Source organism: Schistocerca nitens, chromosome 12, assembly GCF_023898315.1.
Source record: "Schistocerca nitens isolate TAMUIC-IGC-003100 chromosome 12, iqSchNite1.1, whole genome shotgun sequence".
Taxonomy (NCBI): domain Eukaryota; kingdom Metazoa; phylum Arthropoda; class Insecta; order Orthoptera; family Acrididae; genus Schistocerca; species Schistocerca nitens.
The window spans coordinates 168,170,087-168,196,761 of NC_064625.1; the positions used below are offsets into that span (position 1 = coordinate 168,170,087).

At 43.5% G+C, this 26,675-nt stretch overlaps 1 protein-coding gene across 1 annotated transcript in view; it reads right to left on the minus strand.

The window, feature by feature from the left end:
* LOC126215237 (solute carrier family 46 member 3-like) overlaps window positions 1-26,675 on the minus strand; it is a 366,563-nt gene that overhangs the window by 36,315 nt on the left and 303,573 nt on the right. The gene's annotated exons all lie outside the window — the stretch shown is intronic.

Genomic DNA, 26,675 nt, shown 5'->3' on the forward strand with positions numbered 1-26,675 from the left:
GTCGTTCAACAACATCTTTGCCTCTGTACTTCCACCTCGACTGACATCTCTGCCCAAACTCTTTGCCTTTGCAAGTGTCTGCTTGTGTCTGTGTATGTGCGGATGGATTGTGTGTGTGTGTGTGTGTGTGTGTGTGTGTGTGTGTGTGTGTGTGCACGCGCGCGCGCAGGGGTGTGTGCCTGTCGCTTTTTCCCCCTAGGGTGGGTCTTTCTGCTCCCGGGATTGGGGTGACTCCTTGCCCTCTCCCTTGGAACCCACATCCTTTCGTCTTTCCCTCTCCTTCCCTCTTTCCTGGTGGGGTGGCCGTTGGTCGCGAGGGCTTGAATTTTGTGTGGGTGTTTGTGTTTGTTTGTGTGTCTATCAACATGCCAGCACTTTCGTTTGGTAAGTTATATCATCTTTGTTTTTAGAGATATTTTTCCCACGTGGAATGTTTCCATCATAAAATCATATCTGTATGAGCCCAGTAAACTCTATGATATTGTCATTTTATTTTCAAAATGAAGTGTCAAGAACATACCAGGCATGGACATAACTTAAACAGAAATGGAACGGTCAAGTAAGTGAATCAGATAGCACGACTTTTGTGATGAACTGCGTAAAACCAAATCATGGTAGACTATACTCGGCCAGTTTCTTAGGTGCAAAAAGCCACATGAAAGTGGTGAACTAGACACCCTGGTTGTGAAAGAACGCTGTTTACATGGTGAAATGCGTCACAGCAGTGCAGTGTGAAATACATGTATAGTAATTTCACTTATCTAAAATCCCTTATGCCAAAGTGTTGTGATCTGTGCAACAAAAGATACGCTTTAGAATAAGGCACTTAAATGTGCAGTATCTTAGATACAAGCTCAAATTCCTGGAAGTATTTGTGGATGAGCAATTCCTCACATCTACTAGTAATAATAGGACTGAAGGACAATGAAACAGCGTTTCACAAATCAGCAGATAGTTACTGCAGGCAGCAACACAAAGAGGCGTGGATGCAATACCTGTTAGCACACATCTTAGACTTGAAACAATTGCATTTGTTGAACAATATGATAAAGAATGAACATATGGCGAGCATTGTAGACCATGTAAACACTAATTCAAGCAGATTACTGAAACACAAAGTTATTAGAATGTACTGCCCACCAAACGCTGATCTGTTATACTCTCTTGAGAAACTTAACAGGGCATTTAGGCAGATGGCCCAACTGACAATAGTACAGGGTGATTCAAAAAGAATACCACAACTTTAAAAATGTGTATTTAATGAAAGAAACATAATATAACCTTCTGTTATACATCATTACAAAGAGTATTTAAAAAGGTTTTTCTTTCACTCAAAAACAAGTTCAGAGATGTTCAATATGGCCCCCTCCAGACACTCGAGCAATATCAACCCGATACTCCAACTCGTTCCACACTCTCTGTAGCATATCAGGCGTAACAGTTGAGATAGCTGCTGTTATTTCTCGTTACAAATCATCAATGGTGGCTGGGAGAGGTGGCCGAAACACCATATCCTTAACATCCTTCATCACTAAACACAATCTTTGAAACGAAAGATTCATCTGTTTCCATTTGAGCAAGGATAAAATCACAGAAATCGATTCTTTTAATCTTATCAGCTGCAGACAGTGCTTGAACCAATTTCAGACGATAAGGTTTCATAACTAACCTTTTTCGTAGGACTCTCCATACAATTGATTGTGGAATTTGCAGCTCTCTGCTAGCTCTGCGAGTCGATTTTCCTGGGCTGCAAACAAATGCTTGCTGGATGCGTGCTACATTTTCATCACTCGTTCTCGGCCGTCCAGAACTTTTCCCTTTGCACAAACACCCATTCTCTGTAAACTGTTTATACCAACGTTTAATACACCACCTATCAGGGGGTTTAACACCATACTTCGTTCGAAATGCACGCTGAACAACTGTCGTCGATTCACTTCTGCCGTACTCAATAACACAAAAAGCTTTCTGTTGAGCGGTCGCAATCTTAGCATCAACTGACGCTGACGCCTAGTCAACAGCGCCTCAAGGGAACAAATGTACAACTAAATGAAACTTTATAGCTCCCTTAATTCGCTGACAGATAGTGCTTAGCTCTGCCTTTTGTCGTTGCAGAGTTTTAAATTCCTAAAGTTGTGGTATTCTTTTTGAATCACCCTGTATAGTTGGAGACCTAAATATTGCGACTAACATCTAGTATCTATGTGAAGCTGTCAGACATACTATATTGATGGAGTCTAACAAATATAGTAAACCAAGCTGAAATGAAATAGATTTGGCAATAAACAATAGAAATGCAAAAGACGATGTCAACTGCCGAAGTGTTGCTTTTCATTAGTGGACCACCATTGTCACAACATCAGCATTTTCAACATTAAGCTATCAGAGGGGATGTGGGACACCATTTACCAAGCTAAATGATCAGAAAGCAAACTGAATGAAATTTATGGACCTGTTGTGAAGCATTTTGATTACTGCTGCCCTTTTGAATAAATAACCAGGGTACTTACAAACAGCCACATTCAAAGTAACACTATATTGAAACTTCCACCTAGTCTAATTAAGTTAAGGCAACAGATGTATGATCATGAGTATATATATATATAAAGAAACAAAATAATATAGCCGGCTGGAGTGGCAGTGCGGTTCATGGCGCTACAGTCTGGAGCCAAGCGACCGCTATGGTCGCAGGTTCGAATCCTGCCTCGGGCATGGATGTGTGTGATGTTCTTAGGTTAGTTAGGTTTAATTAGTTCTAAGTTCTAGGCTACTGATGACCTCAGAAGTTAAGTCGCATAGTGCTCAGAGCCATTTGAATGACAAAGTCCGATCCAAATGCAGGTTTGATTTCCACCAAGTATTAACTAAGTGAAAGCTGCTTGTTCTTGGGAATAAGCTAATATTGTTAACAAGAAATGAGAGCAAGGAATATATATATTGAGACGCCAATGTTAGGGGTCGACAACAGGTTCGCAAACTTACACCACTTACTGCGCAAACCGCATGTTTCTGAGCCAAAAATATCCTTTTAGAATGGGAAGAGTTACCCCAAAATATAATACCATACGGCATAAGAGAATGAAAATAAGCAAAGTAAACTAATTTTCGTGTCGAACGATCACTCACTTCTGATACCGTTCCACTGTCCGCAGCTCGTGGTCGGGCGGTAGCGTTCTCGCTTCCCGCGCCCGGGTTCGATTCCCGGTGGGGTCAGGGATTTTGTCTGCCTCCTGATGACTGGGTGTTGTATGATGGCCTTAGGTTAGTTAGGTTTAAGTAGTTCTAAGTTGTAGCGGACTGATGACCATAGATGTTAAGTCCCATAGTACTCAGAGCCATCTGAACCATTTTGAACCGTTCCATTAGTAAAAATGACAGCATTAAGTCGAGGAACATGATCCTAAACGTGGGCTTTCCTCAAAAGTTTACTAGTATCTGAACACCTAGAAATTTGAACTGTTCAGTTTCACTAATAATATGCCCATTCTGTGAAATTAAAACGTCGGGTTTTGTTGAATTGTGTGTTAGAAAATGTAAAAACTGAGTCTTACTGTGATTTAGCGTTAGCTTATTTTTTACAAGCTATGAACTTATATCATGAATTGCATTATTTGAAATTGAGCCAATGTTACACACAACATCCTTCACAACCAAGCTAGTGCCATCAGCAAACAGAAATATTTTAGAAATACCCATGTTGTTGTTGTTGTTGTTGTGGTCTTCAGTCCTGAGACTGGTTTGATGCAGCTCTCCATGCTACTCTATCCTGTGCAAGCTTCTTCATCTCCCAGTACCTACTGCAACCTACATCCTTCTGAATCTGCTTAGTGTATTCATCTCTTGGTCTCCCCCTACGATTTTTACCCTCCACGCTGCCCTCCAATACTAAATTGGTGATCCCTTGATGCCTCAGAACATGTCCTACCAACCGATCCCTTCTTCTGGTCAAGTTGTGCCACAAACATCTCTTCTCCCCAATCCTATTCAATACCTCCTCATTAGTTACGTGATCTACCCATCTAATCTTGAGCATTCTTCTGTAGCACCACATTTCGAAAGCTTCTATTCTCTTCTTGTCCAAACTATTTACCGTCCATGTTTCACTTCCATACATGGCTACACTCCATACAAATACTTTCAGAAATGACTTCCTGACACTTAAATCTATACTCGATGTCAACAAATTTCTCTTCTTCAGAAACGCTTTCCTTGCCATTGTCAGTCTACATTTTATATCCTCTCTACTTCGACCATCATCAGTTATTTTGCTCCCCAAATAGCAAAACTCCTTTACTACTTTAAGTGTCTCATTTCCTAATCTAATACCCTCAACATCACCCGACTTAATTCGGCTACATTCCATTATCCTCGTTTTGCTTTTGTTGATGTTCATCTTATATCCTCCCTTCAAGACACCATCCATTCCGTTCAACTGCTCTTCCAAGTCCTTTGCTGTCTCTGACAGAATTACAATGTCATCGGCGAACCTCAAAGTTTTTATTTCTTCTCCATGGATTTTAATACCTACTCCGAATTTTTCTTTTGTTTCCTTTACTGCTTGCTCAATATACAGATTGAATAACATCGGGGAGAGGCTACAACCCTGTCTCACTCCCTTCCCAACCACTGCTTCCCTTTCATGTCCCTCGACTCTTATAACTGCCATCTGGTTTCTGTACAAATTGTAAATAGCCTTTTGCTCCCTGTATTTTACCCCTGCCACCTTTAGAATTTGAAAGAGAGTATTCCAGTCAACATTGTCAAAAGCTTTCTCTAAGTCTACAAATGCTAGAAACGTAGGTTTGCCTTTCCTTAATCTTTCTTCTAAGATAAGTCGTAAGGTCAGTATTGCCTCACGTGTTCCAGTATTTCTACGGAATCCAAACTGATCTTCCCCGAGGCCGGCTTCTACTAGTTTTTCCATTCGTCTGTAAAGAATTCGTGTTAGTATTTTGCAGCTGTGGCTTATTAAACTGATTGTCCGGTAATTTTCACATCTGTCAACACCTGCTTTCTTTGGGATTGGAATTATTATATTCTTCTTGAAGTCTGAGGGAATTTCACCTGTTTCATACATCTTGCTCACCAGATGGTAGAGTTTTGTCAGGACTGGCTCTCCCAAGGCCGTCAGTAGTTCCAATGGAATGTTGTCTACTCCGGGGGCCTTGTTTCGACACAGGTCTTTCAGTGCTCTGTCAAACTCTTCACGCAGTATCGTATCTCCCATTTCATCTTCATCTACATCCTCTTCCATTTCCATAATATTGTCTTCAAGTACATCGCCCTTGTATAGACCCTCTATATACTCCTTCCACCTTTCTGCTTTCCCTTCTTTGCTTAGAACTGGGTTTCCATCTGAGCTCTTGATGTTCATACAAGTGGTTCTCTTATCTCCAAAGGTCTCTTTAATTTTCCTGTAGGCAGTATCTATCTTACCCCTAGTGAGAAAAGCCTCTACATTCTTACATTTGTCCTCTAGCCATTCCTGCTTAGCCATTTTGCACTTCCTGTCGATCTCATTTTTGAGACGTTTGTATTCCTTTTTGCCTGCTTCATTTACTGCATTTTTATATTTTCTCCTTTCATCAATTAAATTCAATATTTCTTCTGTTACCCAAGGATTTCTACTAGCCCTCATCTTTTTGCCTATTTGATCCTCTGCTGCTTTCACTACTTCATCCCTCAAAGCTACCCATTCCTCTTCTACTGTATTTCTTTCCCCCATTCCTGTCAATTGTTCCCTCATGCTCTCCCTGAAACTCTCTACAACCTCTGGTTCTTTCAGTTTATCCAGGTCCCATCTCCTTAAATTCCCACCTTTTTGCAGTTTCTTCAGTTTTAATCTACAGGTCATAACCAATAGATTGTGGTCAGAGGCCACATCTGCCCCTGGAAATGTCTTACAATTTAAAACCTGGTTCCTAAATCTCTGTCTTACCATTATATAATCTATCTGATACCTTTTAGTATCTCCAGGGTTCTTCCATGTATACAACCTTCTATCATGATTCTTAAACCAAGTGTTAGCTATGATTAAGTTGTGCTCTGTGCAAAATTCTACCAGGCGGCTTCCTCTTTCATTTCTTAGCCCCAATCCATATTCACCTACTACGTTTCCTTCTCTCCCTTTTCCTACACTCGAATTCCAGTCACCCATGACTATTAAATTTTCGTCTCCCTTCACTATCTGAATAATTTCTTTTATTTCATCGTACATTTCTTCAATTTCTTCGTCATCTGCAGAGCTAGTTGGCATATAAACTTGTACTATTGTAGTAGGTGTGGGCTTCGTATCTATCTTGGCCACAATAATGCGTTCACTATGCTGTTTGTAGTAGCTTACCCTCATTCCTATTTTCCTATTCATTATTAAACCTACTCCTGCATTACCCCTATTTGACTTTGTGTTGATAACCCTGTAGTCACCTGACCAGAAGTCTTGTTCCTCCTGCCACCGAACTTCACTAATTCCCACTATATCTAACTTTAACCTATCCATTTCCCTTTTTAAATTTTCTAACCTACCTGCCCTATTAAGGGATCCGACATTCCACGCTCCGATCCGTAGAACGCCAGTTTTCTTTCTCCTGATAACGACAACCTCTTGAGTAGTCCCCGCCCGGAGATCCGAATGGGGGACCATTTTACCTCCGGAATATTTTACCCAAGAGGACGCCATCATCATTTAACCATACAGTAAAGCTGCATGCCCTCGGGAAAAATTACGGCCGTAGTTTCCCCTTGCTTTCAGCCGTTCGCAGTACCAGCACAGGAAGGCCGTTTTGGTTATTGTTACAAGGCCAGATCAGTCAATCATCCAGACTGTTGCCCTTGCAACTACTGAAAAGGCTGCTGCCCCTCTTCAGGAACCACACGTTTGTCTGGCCTCTCAACAGATACCCCTCCTTTGTGGTTGTACCTACGGTACGGCTATCTGTATCGCTGAGGCACGCAAGCCTCCCCACCAACGTCAAGGTCCATGGTTCATGGGGGGCATGTTACTAGAAGGAATATCATTTATATAAATAACGAGCAGAAGTTGACCCAACACTGATCCCTGGGGCACTCCCCACTTCACTATACTCCACTCTGACCCTACATCACAGTCGTTCTCAACACTGTGAATAATGATCTTTTCCTGTGTGTTGTTAAAGTAAGAGGTGAACCAATTGTGAGCTACTCCCCATATTGCCGGCCGTTGTGGCCATGCGGTTAAAGGCACTTCAGTCTGGAACCGCGTGACCGCTACGGTCGCAGGTTCGAATCCTGCCTTTGGCATGGATGTGTGTGATGTCCTTAGGTTAGTTAGGTTTAATTAGTTCTAAGCTATAGGCGACTGATGACCTCAGAAGTTAAGTCGCATAATGCTCAGAGCCTACTCCCCATATTCCCTAATGGCGCAACTTCTAGAGCAATATTTTGTGATAAACACAATCAAACGATATTAAATGAAGCAATAAGTTTACTGTCACCAGTCACCGTTTTATTTATTTCTACGACGCGTTTCGAAGGTTTAAACCTCCATCATATTGTTATTAACAATAAATAATAATATAAATCCACCCGATGATGGAGGTTTAAACCTTTGAAACGCGTCGTGGAAATAAATAAAATGGTGACTGGTAACAGTAACCTTGTTGTTTCATTTAATGTCAATAACAGTCACGGTAAAGCCTAACCTAAAGTGTTCGCCTTTAAAGACAATCAAACGCCTTAGTTTAATCAAAAAATATGCACAGCGTTCGAAACCTTTTGTTTAATCCATCCAGTACCTCACAGAGAAAACGCAAACATTACCGTGCGTGTGTCTGACTAGGTGACGTTACTATCGCCTGGACGGGGTTATATCGACTGTAGTTCGGTGGTCATAATGCCATGGCTGGTCAGTGTATAGTTGCTGCAGTCGTTGTGCAAACTTTAATGATTGCAATGTCTGCCAGGATGTCGGTACAAATTACTCCACTGTGCGGCGGTCGGACACAGCCGTGAGCAACCACGGCGCCAGCCCCACAGCTGACGTTTCGCTCGGACGCGTCTCCAGCGGACCCTGACATCGAAGCCCGGTTGCGGAGAATGCTACCCCCAAAAAAGCGCAGACTCACGCCGCTACAGCTTCCTTTGTTTACGGAAGTGGCCTTGGCAGAGTCGCTTTCGTTCCCGTTCCAGCTGGCGGGAAGGTCGGCTCCAGAAAAAAAAAAAAAAGAAAAATATTGACAGAGCTGTTCACAAATTAGCATCAGTCTGTCTGTCTCCATTGGGAGTGGTTGCCCCTTTTTCTGAACGAAATCTGTGTCGCGCGACAGCTGCACGAGCTAATGTCACGCTTGCGTCTACACTCTGCAAACCACTGTGGAGAGCATGGCTGAGGGTACTTCCCACTATACCAATTATCAAGCAGTCCTCGCCTCCCATTTACGTACCGAGCGCGGGAAGAATAATTGTTTGAATGCCTCTGTGTGTGAAATAATTAATCTAATCTTGTCCTCACGATCCCTATGTGTATTTCTGGAGTCATTATTTAAAGCCGCTTCTTGAAACTTTGTAAATAGGCATTCTTGGGATTGTTTATGTCTGTGTTCAGGAGTCTTCCAGTTGAGTTCTTTAACTATCTCTGTGACACTCCCACGGATCAAACAAACCTTTGACCATTCGTGCTGCCCTTCTCTGTATAAGTTCAATATCCCCTGTTATTCCCATCAGGTACGGGTTCCACGTATTTCAGCAGTATTCGCGAATGGATCGTATGAGCGACATGTAAGTAATCTCCTTTGTAGACTGACTGCACTTCCCCAGTATTCTACCAACAAACCGAAGTCTACCACCTGCATTACCCCATCCTATGTAATCATTCCGTTTCATATCCCTACAGAGTGTTGCAGCCAGGTGTGTCTACCGATTCAAACTGTAACTTACTGATATTATAGTCCTATGCTACCGATTCAAACTTTACGAACTCATATTATAGTCCTATGATACCGATTCAAAGTGGGACTTATTGACCTTATAGTCATATGCTGCTGATTCAAACTATGACTTACTAATATTTTAGTTCTATGCTACCGATTCAAACTGTGACTTCCTGATATAGCTATACGAGGTGCGGCTAGAAAAAAACCGGACTGATGCTGGAAAAAACATTTATTTACAATTATTTACAATTTCATGTTATCTCCTTCAATGTACTCTCCTCCTAGGTCTCTACACCGCTCCATACGAATTTTCCACTGTTCATAGCAATGCTGCAGATCATTTTCGGTAAGTCCATACATTACTTCCGTCGCTTTTTCTTTTACTGCTTCAACAGTCTCAAATCTAGTTCCTTTCAAAGCTGACTTGACTTTAGGGAAAAGAAAAAAGTCACAGGGGGCCAAATCAGGTGAGTAGGGTGGATGATCTAAGATGGGAATATTGTGTTTTGCCAAAAACGTCTTCACTGACAACGCACTGTGAGCTGGGGCATTGTCTTGGTGAAGGATCCATGACTTTTTTCTCCACAAATCGTTCCGTTTTCTCCGTACTCGCTCACATAGGGTAGCCAGGACGCTAATGTAGTAATGCTGATTCACTGTTTGTCCCTCTGGTACCCAATCAATGTGCACAATCCCTTTGATGTAAAAAAAAAACAATCATTGCCTTGAATTTCGATTTTGACATTCGTGCTTTTTTTGTCGTGGAGAACCAGGAGTTTTCCAATGCATCGATTGGCGTTTAGTTTCGGGATCGTAAGTAAAAAACCACGATTCATCGCAAGTAATAACATTCTTCGGCGTTCCTTCTGTTCAATTGTGATACACTTTGGAACCATTTTTGAACACACTTTGTTCATGTTGAAACTTTCATGAAGAATCTGCCTAACACTTTCCTTGTCAACTCCTGTTAACTCAGACACTGCTCTGATTGTTAAACGGCGATGTTGTCGAACAACTTTACCGATTTTTTTCAATGTTTGCATCAGTTTTTGCTGACAATGGTCTGCCAGTGCGAGTGTCATCACTGGTGTCTTCGCGGCCATCTTTAAATCGTTTAAACCACTCAAACACTTGTGTTCGCGATAAACAATCATCGCCGTACACTTGTTGTAACATTACAAACGTTTCACTTGCAGATTTTCCTAGTTTGAAACAAAATTTGATGTTAACACGCTGTTCTTTCTGTACACTCAACATTTTCCGACGCACAGACAAAACGTCAACTACTTAAAACAGACGCCACGGGTAGACTGAGTACAGGAGGCAGATGAAACTCGAGCAGTAGGCGGAGCGAGAGTCACGTGACAGGCCACGCGACTTTCAGCCTTATTGCATTCGTTTTATTGTTTCACCAGTACTAGTCCGGTTTTTTTCTAGCCACACCTCGTATGCTACCGATTCAAACTATGACTTACTAATATTGTAGTCCTATGCTGCCAATTCAAACTGGGACTTATTCATATTATAGCCATATGCTACCGATTCAAACTGTGACTTACTAATATTATATTCCTTTGCTACCTATTCAAACTGTGACTCACTGATATGATAGCCATATGCTACCGATTCAAACTGTGACTCACTGACATTATAGTCATCTGCTATTGCCTTTTTCTTCCTTTAGTGAAGTGCACGATTTTACATTCCCGAACATTTAAAGCTTTGTTGCCAATCCTTGCAACATTTAGAAATCTTACCAAGATCTGACTGAATATTTGTGCAGCATAATTCAGTTTCTGCTTCATTATATTGGGTTAGTGCATAATTCTGTACCGTTTTGTTTCGCATGTTAGTTTTCTGAATGCTGAGGGCTTATTTATCGACTGTCATTTTTATTTGTAGTTCACTATTGTTATCTGAGTTTACATGTTGTCATTTTGTCATTTGGAGGTAGTGAGTGGTTCAAAATGGTTCAAATGGCTCTGAGCACTATGCGACTTAACTTCTGAGGTCATCAGTCCCCTATAACTTAGAATTACTTAAACCTTACTAACCTAAGGACATCACACACACCCATGCCCGAGGCAGGATTCAAACCTGCGACCGCAGCGGTCCCGCGGTTCCAGACTGTAGCGCCTAGAACCGCTCGGCCACCCCAGCCGGCCCACGTAAAACAACAAGGGGTGCAGCCCCTCCGTGGAAAACACGACCACACCATAACACCACCGCCTCCGAAATTTACTGTTGGCACTACACACGCTGGCAGATTACGTTCACCGGGCATTCGCCTTACCCACACCCCGCCAACGGATCGCCACATTGTGTATGGTGATTAGTATCTCCAGAGAACGTTTTTCCACTGTTCAATCGTCTAATGTATACGCTCCTTACACCAAGCGAGTCGTCGTTTGGAATTTATTGGCGTGACGTGTGGCTTATGAGCAACCTCTCGGCCTTGAAATTCAAGTTTTCTCACCTGCGACCTAAGTGTCACAGTACTTGCAGTGGACCCTGATGCAGTTTGGAATTCCTGTGTGATGGTCTGGACAGACGTCTGCCTATTATACGACCCTCTTCAACCGTCGGCGGTCTCTGGCAGTCAACAGACGAGGTCGGCCTGTACGCTTTTGTGCTGTACGTCTCCCTTCACGTTTCCAGTTCACTATCACATCGGAGACAGTGGACCTAGGGATGTTTAGGAGTGTGGAAATCTCGCGTACGGACGTATGAGGCAAGTGACACCGAATCATCTCACCACATTCGAAGTCCGTGAGTTCCGTGGAGCGCCCCGTTCTGCTCTAAACTGGTTCAAATGGCTCTGAGCACTATGGGACTTAGCATCTGAGGTCGTCAGTTCCCTAGACGTAGAACTACTTGAACCTAACTAACCTAAGGACACCACCCACATCCGTGCCCGAGGCAGGATTCGAACCTGCGGCAGTAGCAGCAGCGCGGTTCCGGACTGAATTGCCTAGAACCGCTCGGCCACAGCGGCCGGCATTCTGCTCTCTTACGTTGTTTAATGACTACTGAGGTCGCTGATATGAAGTACCTGGCAATAGTTGGCAGCAGCCGGCCGGAGTGGCCGTGTGGTTCTGGGCGCTACAGTCTTGAACCGCGCGACCGCTACGGTCGCAGGTTCGAATCCTGCTTCGGGCATGGATGTGTGTGATGTCCTTAGGTTAGTTAGGTTTAAGTAGTTCTAAGTTCTAGGGGACTTATGACCTCAGCAGTTGAGTCCCATAGTGCTCAGACCCATTTGAACCATTTTTTGAATAAAAAATAGCTCTGAGCACTATGGGACTCAACATCTTAGGTCATAAGTCCCCTAGAACTTAGAACTACTTAAACCTAACTAACCTAAGGACATCACACACACCCATGCCCGAGGCAGGATTCGAACCTGCGACCGTAGCAGTCCCGCGGTTCCGGACTGCAGCGCCAGAACCGCTAGACCACCGCGGCCGGCGTTAATCTTAGGAATGTGGAATGTCACGGAGCACATGTCATAGAGCTACGAAGAAAACCGGCATGTATGTATATAGATTTGCAGTTGTTCAGGAACTGAATGTCAGTGACAAAGACAAGCACATTGCATTTTGCCGTTGGTAGACTGAGGCAGCTGCTACCCCACTTTTCAATCAGTGTCTTTAACAAAAAGGAACATATTCGCATTTTATGTGCTCCAACAGGAACATTTTTCCGCTGGTACACTGATGAGCCAAACATTATGACTACCCTCTTAACGGCGTGTTGGTCCACCTTTGTAACGCCGCGCGTGATTAGCCGAGCGGTCTTAGGCGCTGCATTCATGGACTGTGCGGCAGGTCCCGGTGGAGGTTCGAGTCCTACTTCGGGCATGGGTGTGTGTGTTTGTCCTTAGGATAATTTATGTTAAGTAGTGTGTAAGCTTAGTGACTGATGACCTTAGCAGTTGAGTCCCATAAGATTTCACACACACACCTTTGTAACGCAACGCAGAAGTGATACAGCAACTGCTGGTTATGTTCTGGAGGTGGCAATCGATGTGGTCACGCAATTCAAGTACTTTATGGGTCGATGCTCCCAAATGTGTTCCATTGGTTTCAGATTAGGTGAACTTTATGGCCAAGATATCAAAACTGGCGTAAAAATGATGTCTTTTATAAAGTTCTACATGACTGTGGATTCCAGGTGTAAAAAGTTAATTCTGGCATTGTCACACGGACAGTTATCGTGCTGGAAAATGTCAGCACCACTGACATCAAGCGAGAAGGGATACAGGTGGCCCGAAATAATGTTTTACACCTGTCCTCATGCTTTTGATTACGTCCACAGTTCCCACGGAGGCCGAGGGAAAATAATGCAACACTTTTTTCCTTTCCCAGTGTCACTTGGAAAAAATGCGGTATTTCTTGGGGGGGGAACGTGCAATATCCGCACCTCAGCCCCTATAGTTTTATGAAGTTCCGATAGGTGGCAGCGGTATATGTAACCTTGAAAATGGCATCTGTAACAAGGACAGGGCTTCCGTTGAGTTTCTTTTGAGGGACAAACAGAGTATCACAGATATTCAAAGGCGTTTGCACAATGTCTACAGAGACATGGTAGTGAACAAAGGCACGGGGAGTCGTTGGGCGAGGCGCCTGTCATTATTGCAACAACGTCGCACAAGTTTGGCTGATGTCCCGCGTGCCAACCGACCGCACACGGCTGTAACTCCTGCAGTGATGGAACGTGCGGACAGTCTCATTCGAGGTGATCGACGGGTTACAGTCAAACACCGCACTGCACAACTGCACGTCGCTGATGATAGTGCTGACACACTCGTCCACCACTTGGGATACTCAAAAGGCGTGCGCCAGCTAGGTTCCACGCCGCCTAACAGTTCGAACTGGAAACAAAACGGTAATCCATCGAGTGGCGTGACACCACCTCTGCTCCGAAGGAAAAGATCAAAGTCGTACCCTCAGCCGCGACTGTCTTCTAGGATTCTGAATAGGTTATTCTGTTTGATGTCACCATGTCCCCTCTCAAGGTGCATCGATCGACTCTGAAGCGTACTGTGCTAACCTCAGGAAAATGAAGACACGAGTTTAGCCCGCTTGTTCCCACGAAAATGCAAACAGACTTGCCCATCTCCATGACAACACAGGGCCTCACACACGCCTGAGCACCAGAGAGGACCTCAGATTTCACAGGACTCTTCTTCCTCATCCACCCTACAGCCCGGCTCTCACACCTCCCGACTTCCATCTGCCTGGCCAAATAAAGGATGCACACAACGTGACGCAGTCTGTGTATGTTGGGGAGGTTATTGATGGAGGCCCTCCCAGTAAGGTGGCGTAAAGCAGTCGCATTGACCAGAGGTTATACTGAAAAATAGGATTTTGTAGCCAAAAGAGTGGGGAATAATATGGCGTATTCGGAACTTGAATAAAACCAGCCTGCTTTCAGAAAAAAATGTGGTATTCATTTAATGCCCCTCATGTACAGTATGATACTGCCCCCCCCCACCCCCACTCAGCCTGCATCCGTGGTGCAGTATGTGTTCCGAGTACCTGTTCTCATGGGATAGTGGTGTATTGGAACATGGCCAGTGACCTGTGGTTCCACCAGGCAAGGTGTTTCCATGGATGCACAGTCCAATCTCGATCGTGTCCACTCCAGTAGTAATTGACGATACCGCTGGGTCGACATGCGTACATGTAGCAGTCATCTGCTACCTGTGTTGAACAGTGCACTCCGAAACACTTGTTCCTGGTCAAGCATTGTACCCTGCTGCCAGATGTGCCACAAGCTTTACATATCTAGCCTTTCTGCCTAATCGCGGTTCAGACGTCCCTCAACCACTGTGCAAGAATACATGTAATATATTCGCAGTTGCGAACAGGGACGTGCATCAGCTCTATGATGAAATGGCGGCAGTGAAAATTTGTAGCGGACCAGGACTCCAACCTGCATTTACTGCTTATCGCAAGTGTTCTTCTTACCATTAGGCTGTCTGAGCGGGATTCATGGCCAGACCCAAAACTTCCACAGGTCGTCTACCATGTGTCTGTAACCTGCACTTTTTCACCCATTATCTATATTTCAGTACAGGGGAGACATTTTAACTGAAAGTCGCTTGCCTGCCGAGTGCTGGTCGTGGACACACAGTTGATGACATACGAAGGTCCGGCCGTGAAACATGCTCGGATAGCCTAAGCTTGTGGCAACTCCTCGCGACAAGCAGGAAACCCGGGTTCGAGTCCCAGGTGGGCACAAATTTTCACTGTCGTCATTCCATCATACAGCTGATTGTTTACCATATTCGCAACTGCGAATACGTATCATGTATTTGACAACAGCTGTAGTCGCTACAGCGTCTGTTCGTTTGCACGTGCGTGCAAGTTCCAGGGAATATTGGATCGTACTTCTGAACAACATAGGCACTGCGACATTGCATCGTATCGTACTTTGCATAAATCCTTTCACAACTGTAGCACACAACACCTAGCTGGCTTCACAATTTCAGAAATACTCTTTATCAGGCACTGTAAGATAACAACCTGCTTATGTCAATAGACTTCCCCATTTCATGCCTGTATCGTAGCTAGAATAACTCCCCATTCGTCTCCACTTATATACTTTCCTTATGACGCCACGTACCTGAAACCCCACCAGACGGGATTTAGAATCGCGATGTGTAGTGGTCACAACGTTTGATTCACCAGTGTCCATTTCCTCATTAAGAATCGACAGGATACCCCAAACAGAGATCTTGCGATACTCAGCTTGCTCTGAAAAATTGCCAGTTTGCTTATGTCTCGGGTTCTTCGGCAGACGATTGTTTGGCGACGTTTCGCCGGCACGAGTGGCTGGTATTGTCAGAGCTTCACCCTCCACTGCTGATGGTAGACTGGAGTCGAGATGGCGACCGCAGAATATACACTGAAGAGCCCTGCGAGCATGCAGAAGTACTGCAACACGACGTGGCATGGCCTCGACTAATGTCTGAAGTAGTGATGGAGGGAATTAACACCATGAATCCTGCAGGGCTGTTAATAACTCCGTAAGATTACGAGCGGGTGGAGATCTCTTCTGAACAGCACGTTGCAAAATACCCTATATATACTCAATAATGTTCATGTCTGGGAAGTTTGGCGGCCAGCGGAAGTGTTTAAACTCAGAAGAGAGTTCCTGGAGCCATTCTGGACGTGTGAGGTCCCGCATTGTCTTGCTGGGATTGCCCAAGTTTCTTCGAAATGCACAATGGACATGAATGGATGCAGGTGATCAGACAGGATGTTTACGTACGTGTCACCTCAGAGTCATATCTAGACATATCAAGGGTGTGGTGTCACCGCCAGACACCACACTTGCTAGGTGGTAGCCTTTAAATCGGCCGCGGTCCGTTAGTATACGTCGGACCCGCGTGTCGCCACTATCAGTGATTGCAGAGCGAGCGCCGCCACACGGCAGGTCTAGAGAGACTTCCTAGCACTCGCCCCAGTTGTACAGCCGACTTTGCTAGCGATGGTTCACTGACAAATTACGCTCTCATTTGCCGAGACGATAGTTAGCATTGCCTTCAGCTACGTCATTTGCTACGACCTAGCAAGGCGCCATTACCAGTCACTATTGATGCTGTAAAACATGTACCGTCACGAGCGATTTTCACCAATTATGGATTAAAGTTAAGTATTCCAGAAGCTACTATAAAGTCCTAGTCCTGTTCCAGACCTCACGCCAGCCTGCGTGAGCTTAAACGCGTGCCTTTCGGCTTCCTCCTAGTGGCTTGGCGGTCTTGCCAGTCCACAACAAAGGGTCTCATATCACTGCAACTGCACACGCCCCACACCGTTACAGAGCCTCCACCGGCTTAAACAGTCCCCTGTTGACATGCAGGTTCTATGGGTTCATTGGGTTGTATCCATACGCTCGATACAATTCGAAACGAGACTCTTCCGATCAGGCAACATGTTTCCAGTCATCAACAGCCCAATGTCGGTGTTGATGGGCCCTGCGAGGCTTAAACCTTTGTGTCGTGCAGTCATCAAGGGTACAACGGGGGCTTGCGGCTCCGAAAGCCCATATCGATGACGTTTCGTTGAATGATTCCCACGCCGACACTTGTTGATGCCGCAGCATTGAAATGTGCAGCAATTTGCAGAAGGGTTGCAAAAGGCTCAAATGGCTCTAAGCACTATGGGACTTACCACCTGAGGTCCTCAGTCCCCTAGACTTAGAACTACTTAAACCTAACTAACCTAAGGACATCACATACATCCATGCCCGAGGTAGGATTCGAACCTGCGACCGTAGCAGCAGCGCGGTTTCGGACTGAGGCGCCTAGAACCGCTCGGCCGAAGCGGCCGGCTGGAAGGGCTGCACTTCTGTCACGTTGAACGATTCTCTTCAGTGATCGTTGGTGCCGTTCTTCCAGGATCTTTTTCCAGCCTCAGCGATGTCGGAGATTTGATGTTTTACCGGATTCCTTATACTCACGGTACACTCGTGAAACGGTCCTACTGGAAAATCCTCACTTCAGCGCTACCTCGTCCCCCATCGCTCGTGAGCCGTCTATAACACGACGTTCAAACTCACTTAAATCTTGATAACCTGCCATTTTAGTAGCAGTAACTGATCTAACAATTGCGCAAGACACTTGTTGTCTTATACGAGGTGCGGCTAGAAAAAAACCGGACTGATGCTGGAAAAAACATTTATTTACAATTATTTACAATTTCATGTTATCTCCTTCAATGTACTCTCCTCCTCGGTCTCTACACCGCTCCATACGAATTTTCCACTGTTCATAGCAATGCTGCAGATCATTTTCGGTAAGTCCATACATTACTTCCGTCGCTTTTTCTTTTACTGCTTCAACAGTCTCAAATCTAGTTCCTTTCAAAGCTGACTTGACTTTAGGGAAAAGAAAAAAGTCACAGGGGGCCAAATCAGGTGAGTAGGGTGGATGATCTAAGATGGGAATGTTGTGTTTTGCCAAAAACGTCTTCACTGACAACGCACTGTGAGCTGGGGCATCGTCTTGGTGAAGGATCCATGACTTTTTTCTCCACAAATCGTTCCGTTTTCTCCGTACTCGCTCACGTTGGGTAGCCAGGACGCTAATGTAGTAATGCTGATTCACTGTTTGTCCCTCTGGTACGCAATCAATGTGCACAATCCCTTTGATGTCAAAAAAAAAAAAAAGAAAAAAACAATCATCATTGCCTTGAATTTCGATTTTGACATTCGTGCTTTTCTTTGTCGTGGAGAACCAGGAGTTTTCCAATGCATCGATTGGCGTTTAGTTTCGGGATCGTAAGTAAAAAACCATGATTCATCGCAAGTAATAACATTTTGTAAGAAGGTGGGATCACTTTCAATGTTTTCCAGGATGTCAGAACAAATCATTCTTCGGCGTTCCTTCTGTTCAATTGTGAGACACTTTGGAACCATTTTTGAACAGACTTTGTTCATGTTGAAACTTTCATGAAGAGTCTGCCTAACACTTTCCTTGTCAACTCCTGTTAACTCAGACACTGCTCTGATTGTTAAACGGCGATCTTGTCGAACAAGTTTACCGATTCTTTCAATGTTTGCATCAGTTTTTGCTGACAATGGTCTGCCAGTGCGAGTGTCATCACTGGTGTCTTCGCGGCCATCTTTAAATCGTTTAAACCACTCAAACACTTGTGTTCGCGATAAACAATCATCGCCGTACACTTGTTGTAACATTACAAACGTTTCACTTGCAGATTTTCCTAGTTTGAAACACAATTTGATGTTAACACACTGTTCTTTCTGTACACTCAACATTTTCCGACGCACAGACAAAACGTCAACTACTTAAAACAGACGCCACGGGCAGACTGAGTGCAGGAGGCAGATGAAACTCGAGCAGTAGGCGGAGCGAGAGTCACGTGACAGGCCACGCGACTTTCAGCCTTATTGCATTCGCTTTATTGTTTCACCAGTACTAGTCCGGTTTTTTTCTAGCCACACCTCGTATAGGTATTGTCGACCGCAGCGCCGGATTCTGCCTCTTGACATATCTCTGTATTTGAATACGCATGACCGGCCGCTATGGCCGAGCGGTTCTAGGCGCTTCAGTCAGGAACCGCACTGCTGTTACGGTCGCAGGTTCGAATCCTGCCTCGGGCATGGATGTGTGTGATGTCCTTAGGTTAGTTAGGCTTAAGTAGGCTGGGGGACTGATGACCTCAGATGTTAAGTCCCACAGTGGTTAGAGCCATTTGAACCATTTGAATACGCAAGGCTGTACCAGTTTCTTTGGCGCTTCAGGGTATGTACCTGCCGTGATAGCGTTCAAGGGCTTTTCCGTTGGCACTGCCACTGTAGTTCCCCGCGGCCGAGCCAGGAAAAGAGGCATGATTAACACGCTCGTAACGCGAGCGAGACGAACATGTGAGCCACAGCACCTCGGACGCGTGATGCAACACCCAGAAAAGGTTCTGAGAAGCAATGGGTACTCCACCGGTTACATAAGAACTGTTACGGAATCAAACGCTCGGCGAAGTGACACATCGGAAGAAGAAATGTTTGGTACGGCCTATCTGCCATGGGTTTGCAAACTGGCGGAAAGTGTCGGTCGTATATTGTGCAAATACGACGTAAAGGGTTATTTATAAACTGACAAAGAAGGTCAAATAGTGTCTCAGGTCGTCAAAGGAGATAAGGGACCTAGATGCAATCTCGGGAATATACCGCGTACCATACACATGAAGCTTTCGAAATGTGGTGCTACAGAAGAATGCTGAAGATTAGATGGGTAGATCACATAACTAATGAGGAGGTATTGAACAGGATTGGGGAGATGAGGAGTTTGTGGCACAACTGGACAAGAAGAAGGGATCGGTTGGTAGGACATGTTCTGAGGCATCAAGGGATCACAAATTTAGCATTGGAGGGCAGCGTGGAGGGTAAAAATCGTAGAGGGAGACCAACAGATCAACACACTAAGCAGATTCAGAAGGATGTAGGTTGCAGTAGGTACTGGGAGATGAATTGCACAGGATAGGGTAGCATGGAGAGCTGCATCAAACCAGTCTCAGGACTGAAGACCACAACAACAACACCATACACATGTGGAAAAGTCTGTGTTGGAGTGACTGCGTGTGACACCAGGGTCACCGCACGTAAGTGGCGTTGCAGTTTGCGGCAGGTGGAGAAATCGGCTATGGCGGAGCGCGCGGTGTGTGAGACCAACCACACACTAATATTCGTCGTGTAACGTACCCTCTCTCTGTGTTATTGTTTTTGTTTTTTGTTATTGTTTTTTGTTATTGTAGCTGTAGAGATATGAAACTATTGTAGCGGTTTGCTTAGTCCGCCGTACTTCGGAATTTTTTGACATTAAATGGAGCCTAAAAACTTGCGTAATAAATACTTCGCGTGAAGTGCGATTTGCGGCATAAACAAAAATTAATTGCGGAGATGCAATCCACAGAATATTAACAGAAAAGCTTTAGAACAATGCGCACGACTGACTAGACACATTCAGAGGGTACGTACATTCGCGTACGAGTGGTTGCGATTTGATGAGAAAGATGTATGTTAAACTTTTTTGTGTAAAATAATTACGTCGTAACACACTCGGAGATTGCGAACGTACAATCAGGGTAGAGGCACGTACTTTCTATCATTTCCCGTGGCCTGGGTAAATGAATTGCAATTATTTAAATTTAAGAATATTTGTTTTTCAATCGGACTCCTATTTTTATACGAAAAGGAAGATTGCAGGTTCTGAATGCCTCGGCAGAAACACATCGGAATCAATCTCAGCGGCCACCAAAGGAAAGTAGTGAGCACGATCACGTACCTCTATTGTTGAGCAGCGCCGTCGTGAAGAAATTCGCCTCCATCTAAAATTCGCCTTTTCGAATTAACAGAATAATTTGTACTCCATTGGTATGGGATTTAGGCTTGATCTTGACAGAAATTACAAAACACATTTTTCATCGTTTAACACCTGCATTTAACACACACATAAACATGAAACTATACAGTACGTCTTTACGCCAGCACATCAGAACAAAAAAGGTAATTAATACTAGAAGTAATAAAAGAATCTCGAAATTAGTCCTTTGTCTCTCAATGATAAAAAGTTTTTTAGGGTATTCCTCTGGTATCTTCGAGATTAAATTACAACATTCTTTAGTTCCTTTTCAGTCGATACGGAAGTTCTTGCGGTAAAAAGGGGATGTACCACCCGCCTGTTCAGGGAAGCTACAGAAATACACAGACATGACAATAGCTTCGACAAGAAAGTCTCAAGGTGAACAGATCCTGAATTTCCGTGCTGCAGCGAACAACCGTTGCAGGTAGCAAGTCGAGAACCGCGGCGGCAACACTTAACACGGAAAAAACTCTCGGACTTCATCGCCCCAGGTACATGTAATCCGCGACCGGGAACTCGACAGTTCACCCAATTCACCCCCAGCAATGGAGGGTGAAGCTCCGACAATGCCAGCCACTCGTGCTGGCGAAACGTCAGAAAAAATACTTAACATCCATCGAAGAACTCGAGACAGTAGCTGATAAGCAATTTGTCAACAAGTGGCCACGAAAACCTTAACAATTACACCTTGTTTTGTACTTCCATGTGATCCATAGCGCTGTAAACAACGGCGGTGAAGTTGGTGCTGTGTTGATTGACGTTAGGAAGCCATTTAAGTCGTCTCGCATTGCCGGTTAGTGAAAAAAAAAATACAATCTTAACCGAGTATCGGACCAGATTTGCAACATAATTGGAGACTTTCTTCCAGATGGAGCTCGACACCTCGCTCGTAACGGAACAGTATCGAGAATGTAAACATAATTTCCAGAGAACTGCAAGGAAGTCTCATTCGACTGTTACTGCTTACTATGTATACAAATGATCAGCTATAAAATGTTCAAAAAAATGTTCAAATGTGTGTGAAATCTTATGGGACTTAACTGCTAAGGTCATCAGTTCCTAAGCTTACACACTACTTAACCTAAATTATCGTAAGGACAAACACACACACCCATGCCCGAGGGAGGACTAGAACCTCCGCCGGGACCAGCCGCACAGTAGAAAATGTTGGAAGCTCTTTAAGACTGTTCGTAGATAATACGGTTGTCTCTAAGAAAATAGCAGCGCCAGAAGACAGAACTGATTTGTAGAATGACCTGCAGAGGATTTCTGAATGGTACAGGCTCCAGCAATTGATCCTGAACGTAAAGAAATGCATCATATTGCAAATACATATATAGGAAAAGACTCATCCCAGTTCACTGCTAGGAGCGCCACGTCACCATAACGCACCTGGGCGCAGCAAACAAGTATTGCATCATAATTTAAGAATGAAATTAAAAATTAAAACCGCTTTTCCCAGGTTTGTCAGCATGTGCTTTAGTATATTAATGTTTAAACTCTCAAATCTCAGATTGAACAGGTGAACGTCTTTCCCTAAATACATCGTTTTAAGAAAAAAAATACGTTGCGCTAAATATCAAAGCTAGGCAGCCAAAAATTGGGCATAACGTGCAGATGTATGTCAAAATTAACTGATACAAGTCTCAACGTGATTGAAGGAATATTTTGGTCATAATCCAGGTTTTGAAGAAAAATTAAAGGCGCTAAATACTAGACTTAGAAATATGAAAATTTACGTGACAGTTCAGTTCAACACATAGCTAGTAAGTACGTGACCCCACTAAGCCACCTCTAATAGTTTTCGAGTAATTTACTGAAAACTAAATTTGGAACAAAAATATCCTTATTTGTAGTAGATTAAGTGTCTGTTATATTAATGCTAGAAAGTTCTGAATACAGTCCATGATGAAACCTATTAAATAACAGATCAGGAATTCGGAGCTAAAATATCACAAAATTGAACCAATAACTCTAGGAAGGAAAACAAATGGAATTAAGGTAAACTGCTTGGCTTTTGCGGATGATTTCGCAATACTTTCAGAAAACCTGACAGAAGGAGTTACTCAAATAAACATTCTGGAAAAATTAGCAAACAGAACTGGTCTCAAAATTTCAGCTGAAAAAACAAAATTCATGGCCAATTAAAAAAAAATGCACCAAAATACATAGAAACACAAATAGGTAAAATAAAGCGAGTAAATACATTTAAATATCTTGGAGAAACTATACAACAGAATGGACTAGAAAAATCTGCAATAGATGTAAGAATTAACAAAATGGAAATATGTACAACAAGAAATGTATATCTAGAAAAACAAAACTAAAACACTACACCATAGTGGTACGACCAGAATGTTTATATGGATCTGAATGCCTGACGATGAACTATAAGATGGACAAACCAGAGGTACTGGAAAGAAGGATTATTAGAAAAATAATGGGTGCAATGAAAACTGCAGATGGTTGGAAAATAAGAAGTAATGAGTAGATATACAAAAATATAGAGAAAATATCTGAAGTAATGGCCAAACGAAGATTAACCTTTTTTGGACATCTCTACCGAATGGATGGAAACAGACTAACAAAACAAATACTCCTATATTTCTGGAAGAAGAAATCGACAATAACATGGATTACAGAAGTAAGTAAAGATCTTGAAAGAAACAAGATCAAAGGATCAGAAATAGCAGAAAGAAACCGTTTTAAAAACAAAATACTAAATTTGGAAGGCTTTGGAAGCAGAAGAGATAAAAAAATTGGGAACAACATGGACAGAAGAAAGGAAGAGACTTCGTGGGGAGAAAATGAGGGAATACTGGAAAAAATAGGAAACAACAACAAAGGAAGAAGAGGAACTGAAGTTGTTAACGTGATCCTAGTTGGTCAATACGATTGTAAAAAAAAGAAATAGAGCTATAACTAGTTTCAAGGCCTGGGTGTAACTAATACCAAATAAAAGTTGTAGTTCAGAGATCATGTTCTACTGTCAGTTCCTTTCTAAAAATACTAGACAGCAAGGGTCTGATGACCTCAGAAGTTAAGTCTCATAGTGCTCAGAGCCATTTGACCCCTTTGAACTACACAGTAAAGTTTATATGTTGACGAGCTAATTTTTTTTCTGTGATTATATCAAAAAATTACGAAGATTTTGAATTAATACAAAACAGTGTCATAAAATATTGTGTCCGAGAAAGCGGGCATTTAGAGGCTATTACCGGGGGCGTAAAGCGGATGACAGCAGATGTTCCCTTGGCCATCGGCTGCGTCCTTACATAAATGCGCCCTGAAAGGCAGTGACTTCACTTAGCACCCAGCTACTGAACGATCCACGTCAGTCAAACGCCGGAATACGCGCTGTCTTGGATGACGTCACAGGCAGGCTGTTACTAAACGCATTACTTCGCACGCAGATACCGAGCGGTTCAAGTCAGTCAAACACCGGAGTACGGGATGCCTCGAATGACGTCACGGCCAGACTGCAACTAAACTCATGTTTTCGGTACAAATAGTAAGCGAAATTGCGAGGACTGTACACCGTCCTGGATCGCTTAGGTTTCACGGAAGCAACTGTTAGTGTGCCGCACGTAATGTTAACAAATCCACGTGGCAAGTGGTGACAATTATTTTCCACTTCAGTGGCGAGCAATTATTTGGATTGTTGTTGTTGTGGTCTTCAGTCCTGAGACTGGTTTGATGCAGCTCTCCATGCTACTCTATCCTGTGCAAGCTTATTCATCTCCCAGTACCTACAGCAAACTACATCCTTCTGAATCTGCTTAGTGTAATCATCTCTTGGTCTCCCTCTACGATTTTTACCGTCCACGCTGCCCTCCAATACTAAATTGGTGATCACTTGATGCCTCAGAATATGGCCCACCAACCGATCCCTTCTTCTAGTCAAGTTGTGCCACAAATTCCTCTTTTCTCCAATTCTATTCAATACCTCCTCATTAGTTATGTGATCTACCCATCTAATCTTCAGCATTCTTCTGTAGCACCACATTTCGAAAGCTTGTATTCTCTTCTTGTCTAAACTATTTATCGTAGACGTTTCACATTCATGCATGGCTACACTCCATACAAATACTTTCAGAAATGACTTCCTGACACTTAAATCTATACTCGATGTTAACAAATTTCTCTTCTTCAGAAACGCTTTCCTTGCCATTGCCAGTCTACATTTTATATCCTCTCTACTTCGACCATCATCAGTTATTTTGCTACCCCAATAGCAAAACTCCTTTACTACTTTAAGTGACTCATTTCCTAATCTAATTCCCACAGCATCACCCGATTTAATTCGACTACATTCCATTATCCTCGTTTTGCTTTTGTCGATGTTCATCTTATATCCCCCGTTCAAGACACTGTCCATTCCGTTCAGCTGCTCTGGCAGGTCCTTTGCTGTCTCTGACAGAATTACAATGTCATCGGCGAACCTCAAAGTTTTTATTTCTTCTCCATGGATTTTAATACCTACTCCGAATTTTTCTTTTGTTTCCTTTACTGCTGAGTCAATATATTGATTGAATAGCATCGGGGAGAGGCTACAACCCTGTCTCACTCCATTCCCAACCACTGCTTCCCTTTCATGCCCCTCGACTCATATAACTGCCATCTGGTTTCTGTACAAATTGTAAATAGCCTTTCGCTCCCCGTATTTTACTCCTGCCACATTTAGAATTTCAAAGAGAGCATTCCAGTCGACACTGTCAAAAGCTTTCTCTAAGTCTACAAATGCTAGAAACGTAGGTTTGCCTTTCCTTAATCTATCTTCTAAGATAAGCCGTAGGGTCAGTATTGCCTCGCGTTTTCCAACATTTCTACGGAATGCAAACTGATCTTCCCCGAGGTCCGCTTCTACCAGTTTTTCCATTCGTCTGTAAAGAATTCGCGTTAGTATTTTGCAGCCGTGGCTTAGTAAACTGATAGTTCGGTAATTTTCACATCTGTCAACACCTGCTTTCTTTGGGATTGGAATTATTATATTCTTCTTGAAGTCTGAGGGTATTTCACCTGTCTCACACATCTTGCTCACCAGATGGCAGAGTTTTGTCAGGACTGGCTCTCCCAAGGCTGTGAGTAGCTCTAATGGAATGTTGTCTACTCCCGGGAGTATTTGGATTGTCAGCCACCATTTAATGGGAAAACACCATAAGATCGCCTCTGAACTGGTCATAGTGCTGTTTACGATAGAGAGATTTATTATTAGTGTCAGCATTATGAACATTGCGATGTTGTCTGTGGGAAAATTTATCAAATATGTCTACCAATTAGAAATCAAAATCTTCATTTGTAATCATAGTCCTGATCACGCTGGGTAAATAGAGAATAGAAACATTTCTTTCGGTGGGCTGGACAAGAATGTGAACTTGCAGACTGGAAACCACGGTCAGTATGTTCTCTTTCGCTTTCTGGCTGACCAAAAGAATAGTTTCCAGGCTCTCGTAAAAGGCATAGAACAATATTCTAATACTTCCTATTACTTACGATTTATTATTATGTACTATTATTATTAACCCGCCGCCTCACAGAATGTACAGTACATTATCTAACAGTGACCACAGAAAAGAATCGTAAGAAAGGCAAAAAAAAAAAAAAAAAAGTAGTTCAAATGGCTCGGAGCACTTTGGGACTTAACATCTGAGGTCATCAGTCCCCTAGAACTTAGAACTACTTAAACCTAACTAACCTAAGGACATCACACACATCCATGCCCGAGGCAGGATTCGAACCTGCGACCGTAGCAGTCGCGCGGTTCCGGACTGAAGCGCCTAGGGCCGGCCGCGGTGCCCGTGCGGTTCTAGGCGCTCCAGTCCGGAGCCGTGCTGCTGCTACGGTCGCAGGTTGGAATCCTGCCTCGGGAATGGGTGTAT